Below are 11600 nucleotides of genomic sequence, written 5' to 3'. Positions count from 1 at the left end.
GTGAAATGAGATACCATCAAGAGGCACGTGAGGAACAATAGGAAGTGGACATTTTCTTTTGAACTCGAGCAGATGTATGAGTCATTGGTCCTTGAATTTTTTCAGAATCGTCTTCAGAACTACTTATCAGAGCCCAATCTCTAGAAGATTCGAAAAAATTTTCAACATCATTGCCATTAGAGTTTCCTTTTGAAGACAGAATACATATTAGCATCCTCTGCTACACCTTTTGATCTTGGACAACATTTGACTTAAAGGCACATCATCTTGACTGAAATTTTCTGACTCATGAGGATCAAAAGAAGGTTTTGCAGAACTCTCCCCCTTTTTCAAATTGACCGTGATCAATATTTATTCTATTTTGTTCACCACTCTCTTTAGTCACATTTTCGACATTTTCCCCAAAGGTAACATGTCAGCAGATTCTCCTATTATTTGTTTATTTATTTCTTCATTTTTTATTAGAATCACAAGCATCATCATAAATAGATTCAATTTCAACAGAAGCTTCAACAACACTTTGCTTTTCAGGCACAGACAATATCACAGTAGGATCACTAGGTTTAGAAGCAGACACATTCACCTCAACATCAACATTAGATATCAACCCAGACTCATGCACAATACGGTCAATTAATTTAGATGGACTAACCACATTAAATGGAGGAACATCACTATCTTTAGCCACATTAGTGGGACTATGTTCAGTATTATGATCATCATGACCGAGACAGAGGGAATTTTAGAAACCCTAACTTATTCATTGAAGGGTTCACCACTATCATGCATAGATGTTCTTTCAGTGCTACGACTAACCACACTATAGCCCTGATCAGAAGTCGAACTACTAGAGGATTTATTTGAATAAGCTAGAATAGTCTTACCTGATCCCACTAAATCAGTCACAGTCAGTGCAATTGTCGTCAACAAGTCAATTTTCCCCTTCGTTGTGATAGAAGAAGTGATATTCCATCTCTTCCATTTAATTGAATGTGAAATAGCAAGTTTATCTTTTGATGGAGAATGAAACCCCCACATGCGAATACCATATGCATTGGTTGTTGTTGCAAGAGCGTCATCTCCAACAACCTTCTTTCTGTTTGGTTTTTCTTTGTAACGGACCATCTTCGAATCAGAAACATAGACTTTCTTTTGAGTATTCACCATTTTGCAAAGACAATAATCACAATAGAACACCAGGACAGTTTGAAAAACGTAGGGAAAAAGATGAACAACCACCTTATGGGAAGTTAGCGCCTCAATTAATAACTGCCACCTACTTAATTTCAAATTTAAATTGATCTCATCATTAAACCGAACATGGGCTGCCAACAGATTACTATCAATGGGCTTTTCAATCATCAAGGCTTAAACCTACCAAAAAAACCAAAATGAATTAATTGCTACAATTTAATTTATAAAGGCCTAAACTCGCTCTTAGTGCCTCAAATTGGGCAACATCTAGAGCTTTTGTAAAAATATATGCAAGTTGATCCTTAGTTCTAACATGTTCAAGCATAATTTGTTTATTTTTATCCAGATCACGAATGAAGTGAGACCGAATATCAATATGCATTGTTCAATTATGCTAAACTATGTTCTTTAAAATATTGATTGCACTAAGGTTGTCACATTAGAGTGGCATGGCGTCCTGTGGAACATCATATTCTTTTAACATTTGTTTCATCCACATCAATTGAGTACAACTATCACTTATTGCAATGTATTCAGCCTATTTAGTAAATAATGAAACATAGTTTTATTTCTTACTAAACCAAGATATTAGATTGTTTCCAAGAAAGAAACATCCTCCAGAAGTGCTTTTCCTACCTTCAAAACACCTTACACAACTAGTATCATAGTAGCCAACAAGAGAGCTACTTGTATCAAAAGTGTAGAATAGTCCCTAGTCACTTGTCCCATTAATATACTTGATTATTATCTTTGCACTAAGAAGATGATTAAATTTAGGAAAAGATTGATATCGAGCATAGACTCCAATGGCAAATACAATGTAGAATCTACTGGAAACTGGGTCAATCGTTCATACTAGGCCATGGGATCCCGCTTAAGGCCATAGAGAGCCTTGTTGAGCTTGTACACACAATCAAGATGAGAGAGATCAATAAACCCGTTAGATTGCTCAACATACATTTCCTCATTCAAATACCCTTTTAAGAAGGCATTTTTTACATCCATCGAAAATAATTTAAATTTCAGTAAGCGCGAAATACCTAGAACTAGACTTATAGCTTCAAGCCAAGCCACAGGGCAAATGTTTCATCAAAATCTACTCCTTCAATCTGAGTATAACCCTGCGCTACTAAATGAGCTTTATTCTTGATGATATTTCCATTCTCATCAGATTTGTTCTTGAAAATCCATTTTGTCCCCATAACATTAGCATTTTCCTGATGTGGAATTGTTGAGATGTATGCTCGAAAGCCTCTTAGTTAATATGTTATTTGAAATAATTGGTGATTATTTTATATATGCAATTATCCATTAAGGAAAGATCCAAGGTTATTCTATGAAACATGAGCAGTATGTGATAGACATACAGGTGGATCATGTTCAAGTAATAACCTAAATGGTCTGTAGTATATGGATAAGGTTTGGTGCCTTATGCTTGTGATACTATAGATACAACCCACTTTGTAATTGTTACAAGAGTTTTAAAGTGTTATAAATGATTCGATCCTAATCATTCATGTGGAGACATGCGTATGGAGGTATCCTATACAAAGAGTCTGTATAAGACTAAACCTAGAAATGATTAATCTATCTTTATAACACCATTGACTGAAGAGATTAACAATTCATAGGATGACCATAGGTGACTCGACCTTAATTCTGAGTGAGTTGTGAATTCTTGTCTATGAGAGCAGTCCTTTGATCTGTATAGGTGAGAGTAGCGTGCAAGAGCTATAGCTAGTCTCCTGGTTCTATTAGAAGTGCGAAGCCCGACTCCGGAATTCTCAAGTGAAACGACTTAGCCGCATTCTTGGCTCTCTAGCTAGATTCTCCGACTCAATATACCTACCATTTTGAAGATTTGTTCGAGTAGGGAGTTGGGAACATGACTACATAAAATGGAATTCATTTCTTCCTATCTTTAGGGTAAGTAGATAAATTACTCCCTTAAATGCTAACTTTGGGTCTTGAATAATGGGATCTCTCCATCTCATTGGCACGAGAGGGTTTTGTTTATGGTAGGACCATAAACAGACTATTCATAGAGGATCATTGAGATTTAAGGAGTTAGATATAATTGCAAGGGTAAAATGATAATTTTGATCTAATTGTAATTATGAGAGATTTGTGAAGGGTCGATTTACTGTTGATTGGTCATATTCATGGACACAAAAATGTATCTATAGTATGAAGAGTGTAGTTGTGGGTCTTTAATGAAGTGACCTGTAGTTAATGAATGTTGATTAGTTTAATTAAAGAGTGGGTAATTGCAATTGGTAGCATTTTTAGGAATAATAACCAAGCATATAACATTATTTAAAAAAAATTGCAAATATCGATAAGTCTATCAGCGATAGACTTCTGTGGAAGTCTATCAGCGATAGACTTCTATCACTGATAGACTCTTACTAACGATATCGTATATCACCGATAGATTCCTACCAATAATATGGTCTATCACTGATAGACTATTTAAATTTAGCCATATCTATAGTTTTTTTACATTATCTTATATCTGCTAATACTTTAGGTCTAATGTCTATATTTGCATCTGTCCCTTAATGAATGTTGATTAATTTAATTAAATAGTTTAATTAACTAATCTAGTATCATTAGAGCTTCTAGTCTATAGGTCCATTAGATCCCCTTACTATCTCACTAAGGGTAAAATAAGAATTATCTAATTTTTTATTATTTTGAATTATTCAAATTAAGTAAAGGAATTAATTGTATGAGATACAATTAATATAATGTATATAATTACATTATGATATAAAATTAATTTGGAATAAAATTTAAAATTGTACTTTATTTTACGAGAGAGATAAATATTTGAATAAGATTCAAATATTATTTATATGAATGAGATTCATATAAAACTATATGTTCAATTTAATATGAATGAGATTCATATTAAAACTATAGGTTATATGAGAGAAATAAATATTTGAATAAGATCAAAATATTATTTCTATGAACGAGATTCATATAAATCTATAGGTTAAAATCAATATGAATGAGATTCATATTAAACATATAAGTTATATGAAAGAAGTAAGAATTTGAATAAGATTCAAACATTATTTATATAAATGAGATTCATATAAATCTATAGGTTAAAATGTGTGTGAGTGAGATTCATATTAAAATTATAGGTTATGTAAGAGGATATTATTTAAATATGACCAAAATGAAATTAAATATATGATATTTAATCAAATCATTAATTAATTGTTAATGAATTAATATTTATTTAATTATATATTAAATTTGTTTATTTATATATATATATATTAAATGAATGAAAATAACTCCCAATGGTGGAGAGGAGTTATAACTCCTCCTCCAGCCAAGTCTTTCACATTCTCACAGTAAGAAAACTTTGTCTTCTTCTCAAATTCTCTCTCACAAATTTCTCCATTCCAAATAAAGATCCCACCATCCTTGATACTTGTCTAGAAAATAGCAAGGAAACTAAGTGGTAGTGTCTCACTCGGTGTTCGTGACTGTTTGTGGGAATTGAAAGAAGTCTTGAGTTCGTGTCTACTCGTGAGATTGACGCCAGGAAAAGGATTTTGTCGAATACGGTCTTCAAGAGGTATTCTTCTCATTCCCTAAAAGCTTGCTATATAATTAATGTTTATTCTATACATGTTTTATGTATTTTATCTGTTTTTCAAGTTTTTCAAAACGAATTTCATTAGTACATGCATTCACACGTTTTCGATTAGGAATTCGATTCCTTCAATTGGTATTAGAGTCAAAACGTGCCTATATTTTTCATTTTTTAAACAAACATTAGAGAAAACGTGGGTTTTTTTTTTTTTTTTTTGCATAATGTATGTGAGTTTGCGTAATAGACGTTTACAAATATTGACACTTAGATTTACTTTTTTTTTTTTACTCTGATTTGGTTGATGTAAAGACTTGGTGTCTTAGGCATCTATTATGTAAATCAAGTCTATAAGTCTGGCTCATTCGTGATGAAGTGTTTGTTGTAAAAAAGGTCAAAATAGAGGTGAAAGACGGATTTTGGAATGCATACCTGAGAGATTTTTGTACATATTTATACCACCTGTCATGTTTTATGCATCATTAAACATTTTTTACTGTACATCATTGTTTGTGCGTCATGGAAAGGTCGAGACAGCTTTCCTCCAACATGAACATGCCAGTTTTCTTCAAGCACAAAAGTGGTTGTTTTCTTCCAATAGTTGAATGTAGTTTTTGTGTTTTTTAAAATAAATTAATGTAATTTAATTTATTATTTTTAGTGCCAATATTTGGTCTATTATTGCTATAGTATAGTTTTAATATGCATGAGATGTATGTTTAATTATATTAATTATATAGATTAAAATCCCACCTTAGGATAAACATGTTCATGCTTCATATTTAATATAAATGTTATATTATTTGGTTGAATGATATAATAAGCATGTTCGTGCATCATTTTAATATGTGTTATATTATATGATAGCATGTTTATTATTTTCATTTGTACTAATATAAGAGTTATAATAATTAATGAAAATGCATGAACATGGGTTATATTTAAATATAAATAGTTTATAGTCCAACTATAAACTAACACCTCTCGGGCCAGTGAGGTTGAGGCCTAAATGTCCAAGACCCGAAATCAACTATTAAGAGAGTAATTTATCTATTTTTCCTAAGTTTGGGACTCTCTACTTGGACAAGTCCCCAAAATGGTAGGCTTGTTAAGTCGACCACTCTCACCCATACAAATCAGAGGATTGCTCTCATAGACAAGAGTTCACAACTCACTTAGGATTAAGGTCAAGTCATCTATGGTCATCTTAGTGAAATGTAAGTCTCTTCTAACAACGATGTTATATAGAGAGACTATTCATTTCACGGTTCAATCTTATACAAGCTCTTTATATAGAATACATCTGCTCGCATGTATCCATATAAACAATCAGGATTAAATCATTTGTAGCACTTTTATAACAATTAAAATATCCACAAAGCAGGTTGTATTCGTAGTGTCACCAGGATAAGGTACACAACCTTATCCATCTACTATAGACCATTTAGGTTATCACTTATGAAGGAAATCGAACATGAGGATTTCCATGAGCAGCGGAAGGATCATTCAAAATTACAATCGTAGATGAACATTACAATTACAATCACAAATAAAAACATATAGTTATGCGAAATACAGAAATTACAGCATGTTCTACATAAGATCAAGGCCAAGAGCAACACACTTTTGCAGACTCATCATCAAGCTCCTTGATCACGAACGCTCGATCACAGCTACACAGCAACACTCGAACGCTCGTCCAACACAACTGCTACACTACATGAACGTCGCATACTCAAACTAAACGATCGCCAAGGTCACGAACACCTCGAACACCACGAACGACCTCCATAGAACCTCAACAGCGTCGAGTTGATATGACACCACCAAAAAGGTTACCTTGGTATTCTCAATGTGAGAATCAAGAGGTGGGCTCTGTGTGGACTTGGTTTGAGGTAGAAAATGGGAGGAAACACAATTGTGTAAACGAGAGCAAGTGGGAGATGGAAGAACCTATCGTATAGGTTGATACCCAATCGTTTAGCAACAACTAAGTGATTGTCTAGCAAAAGTTATGCGATCGTTTAACTCATAACTTAGTTAGCATCTATCGCCTAAGAATATTCCACGATCGTTTAGCTAGCTCCAAGCTGTCGCTTAGTAAATCTTAATTTACTTGACAACTCTCCATAAGTATTTTCCGAGATTGAAAATCTCAATTTCAACTTCTTACTAAAATTACGAAAACATTTTTCCTTTTAACTCACAGTTACCATGAAACCATTAATAACCTCCCACTCAATTGTTTATTAGAGAAAAAGAGATAATTATCCAATAAGTAATATTATTATAAATATAAATGATCACTAACTTACCATAATATATTTACAACCTATAGTTTTAATATTTCATCTCATGAAACATGTAAACCATAGCTCTTTTTCTATTCCATGACACTTAATGTAAATCTCATTTACATTAATCCTCCACTTGATGTATCTCATACACCATACCGATTATATCATATATAATCGAATTACCTTTTGTCAATTTGAACATTCAAATCAACACCAAGAACTGATCCTCTACTTGAATCCATTGAGCTACCAAGGGGACCTTATGCACCTGTAGCTCAAAGCTCCATCGGTACGTGAATAACTGACTAAACTCTTTAGTCACGGGATCCAACATCGTCAACTTTCAGGCACTCCACTAAAGACTGACAACTAAACTCTTCTTACTACAGATATATTATGTGTCCATCTTAATTAATCGGCAGTGCGACAACCCTTCATAGATCACTCGTAAGTATAGCTTAGCCAATAACCGTTATGCCCCTGTAGTTGTGGCCACTATGTTCAAGCTCCAGAATCAGTTCTTAAGGGAGCAATCTCTCTACTTACTCCTGCTTCGTGGAAAAAATGAATTTCATCTTGTGTAAGTGAGTTCCCAGCTCCCAGATCAGACAAGTCCCCAAAAAAGTAGGCATGTTGAGTTGGTAATCTGGCCACTTTCACCCATACTAGTCAAAGGACCACCCTCAAAGGCAAAAGTTCTGAAAACACTTAAGATTGAGGTCGTGTCACCTATGGTCGTTTAGGTGAGATGTAAGTCTCTAGTATCAACGACGTTATATACAGAGTCTAGTCATCTCGTGGTCCGATCTTATACAAACTATTTGTATATGACACCCCCGTTCACATGTCTCCATATGAATGGTCAGGATCTATCATCTGTAGTACTTTAAAACACTTGTAAATCTCTATAAAGCAGATCATATCCATAGTGTCACCAGGATCAGGTATCCCACCTTAATCCTTATGCTATAGACCTATTTAGGTTATTACTTAAGGTATGATCCACTTGTATATCACATATACATGCTTAAGTTTACATAAGATTACCATGGAGCTTTGTTTATTGGATATGAGTAAATGCCAAAATGAAATAACAATTATTTTATTCATAAAACAATGTGTATAACTACAAACAACGAGACTCCGGGAGAATTAGGACACCAATCTCAACAATCTTCCCCTTATCCTAATGCGTCGGGAGATTAATGTACAATACAATATAAAACATATACAATATACAATAAACTAGGGCATACCCTAATATCATCTCTCACTTGCCATAGACAAGATGTCGCATGTCTCATAAACCCAGATTAAGTGGTATTTTCACTCTATATGCTTACCCCGATGATGACTCTAAGGCTCCTTCGAATTTGCCACAACCCCGCTATTATCAGAATATAGACTAATAGAAAAATCCATATTTGGAATAACTTCCAAATCTGTAAGGAATTTTCTCAGCCAAACAGCTTCCTTAGCTGCTTCACAAGCAGCTATGCATTCGGCTTCCATAGTGAAGTCCACGATGCATCCTTGCTTAATGCTTTGCCACACTACAGCCCCTCCATTCAGAGTGAACATTGACCTCGATGTCGATTTGCGAGAATCTTTATCGGTCTGAAAGTCAGAGTCCGTGTATCTTGTAAGGATCAGATCCTTATCTCCATACACGAGCATGTAGTCCCTCGTTCTCCAAAGATACTTGAGGATCATTTTGACCACCGTCCAGTGATCAAATCCTAGATTAGACTGATATCGGTTGAAAATCCCTACTGCATAACAAATGTCGGGTTTGGTACACAACATTGCATACATCAAGCTTCCTACAGTTGAAGCATAGGGAATCCGTCTCATCTCCTCAAACTCTTGAGGTGTCTTAGGACATTGATCCTTAGACAAAACGATTCCATGCCAGAAGGGTAATAAACCCATCTTGGAATCTTGCATCATGTACCTAATCAACATTTGATTGATGTACGATGCGTGAGACAGGGCTAACCATTTGTTCTTATGATCCTGAATGATTTGGATCCCTAGAATATACTGTGCCTCACCCAAATGTTTCATTTGGAATTGGGTAGCTAGCCATTTTTTAATGTCAGTCAGATAGGATATCATCCACCTATAGTTCAGGAAAGCTATTGAGTTATTGATGATCTTCTTGTAGACACAAGGCTCATCAATGTTCTGATCAAAGCCAAATGACTTGACCGCAGTGTCAAATCTAATGTTCCACGATCTAGATGCTTGTTTTAGCCCATAAATGGACTTATTAAGCTTGCAAACATTTTGCTCTTGATTTGGAACTATGAACCCCTCTGGTTGAATCATATAGATGGTCTCCGCAAGATTACCATTAAGAAAAGCAGTTTTGACGTCCATTTTCCATATTTCATAATCATAAAATATGGCTATGGACAGAAGTATCCAGATAGACTTGAGCATGACAACAGGTGAGAAATTTTCCTCATAGTCAACTCCCTCGACTTGGGTATAACCCTTTGCCATGAGTCTAGCCTTAAAGGTTTACACCTTTCCATCTACACCTCTTTTTCGCTTATAAATCCACTTACATCCAATAGGTTTTACCCCATCAGGTGGATTAACAAGCTCTCAGACGTTATTGAAATACATAGACTCCATTTCCTGGTTCATGGCCTTAACCCATTCATCTTTGTCAACATCCTCCATTGCTTTCTTAAAAGACAATGGATCCTCGACCCCATCATTCAAAATGATGTTTTGGGTTTCAGTGAAACCCATGTAGCGATCCGGTGGGTTTATAACCCCCACTACGTCGAGGCAGTATCAACTTTTGAGCTGGTTGACTAGATGTTTCGACCTCAACAACTCTTGTTGAACCCTCAGTAGTCTCAGTCTCACTAGAAATCTCATGCAAAACGAGCTTACTCCGTGGCTTATGATCCCTGATGTGGTCTTCTTCCAAGAATATAGCATTTTTTGACACAAACACCTTATTCTTACTCGGACCATAGAAGTATCCACCCCAAGCCTAGAAAGAGGCAAACTTTCGAACGGGGTTCCAACTTTTTACGGTCAGCCACAAGCACATGGGTCGGACATCTCCAAATCCTGAAGTGGCGTAAACTACCTTTATGGCCGCTCCACGGCTCAAAAGGTGTTTCAGAAACACTTTTCGTGGGAATGTTGTTCAAGATATAGCATGCAGTCTCCACTGCAAAACCCCAAAATGAGTTTGGAAGATGTGCACAACTCATCGTAGACCGAACCATGTCCAACAAGATTTTGTTTCTTCTTTCTGATACACGATTCTGCTGAGGTGTACCAGGGGCCGAGAGTTGGGACGCAATCCCATGTTCTATCATGTAGTTCTGGAATTGGAGGTCTATATACTCTCCATCATGATCAGATCGTAGTGTTTTTATCTTCTTACCTAACAAGTTTTCAACTTCAGCCTTATACTCCTTGAACTTGTCAAGGGCTTCAGACTTACGTTGCATTAGGTAGAGATACCCATATCTTGAATAATCATCTATGAAAGAGATAAAATATTCATACCCATCCCGAGCTCTAACATTCATCGGACCACAGAGGTCTGAATGTACAAGCTTCAAGGCTTCCTTGGCTTTGTAACCTTTTCACGTAAAAGGTCGTTTGGTCATCTTGCCTTCGAGGCATGATTCACACACTGACAAGGAGTTTTCTTTTAAACTCTTTAGAAGTCCACTTTTCATCAACTTCTCAATCCTATTGAGGTTGAAGTGACCTAACCTTAGATGCCAAAGATGGGTGTTTTCTTTAGGAGAAACCTTTGGTCTTTTAGCTGTTGTTGTCGTACTGAACATTTCAGTGTTAAACTAGGCTTTTATTACTAACAACCTTAGTACATATAAGTTACTTTCCATTGAACCATAATCAATCTCCATTCCATTCTTGAAAATAAACACTTTATTCTCAAAAAATGAGACAGTGTACCCTTTTTCAATGAGACAAGAAACTGAGATTAAGTTCCTCTTAATGTGAGGAACTATGAAAACATTATCTAGTAACAGATAACGTTTCTTGTCAACAAATAACTTCAGCATGCCTATAGCAACAGCTGAAACAACCTTACCAGTACCGACTAGTAGAGTCATCTCTCCCTATGGCAACGTTTTCCAGGAACTAAATCCTTGGTAAAAGGAACTGACATGGTTGGTAGTACCCAAATCAAGGATCCAAACAGAATCATCATTCTCTACCAAACACGTCTCCAAGACCAATAAATCAGATTTACTGTCTTTCTTCCTCTTTTGGAGAGTAGTGGGATCAGTGTCAGAACAACTAACACTACTGGTTTCGTCATCCATCCCTTTGTGCTCGACAAGTAAGAATTGACGATCAAACATATCTTGCAACAAGTCCATGATCTCGCGTGCAATGATCATGTACTCAACCTTTTTGGCCAAAACATCAGGTATGTTAGCAAAAAATGTGAAGTCAGGCCAATGATTTAGCCTTCATCCACATCTCAT

This window comes from Benincasa hispida, chromosome 3 (genome assembly GCF_027475165.1).
Source record: "Benincasa hispida cultivar pf3 chromosome 3, pf3_genome.v1.1, whole genome shotgun sequence".
Classification (NCBI taxonomy): Eukaryota; Viridiplantae; Streptophyta; class Magnoliopsida; order Cucurbitales; family Cucurbitaceae; genus Benincasa; species Benincasa hispida.
The sequence above is the reverse complement of the archived record's forward strand: the minus strand, read 5'-3'. Positions refer to the sequence as shown.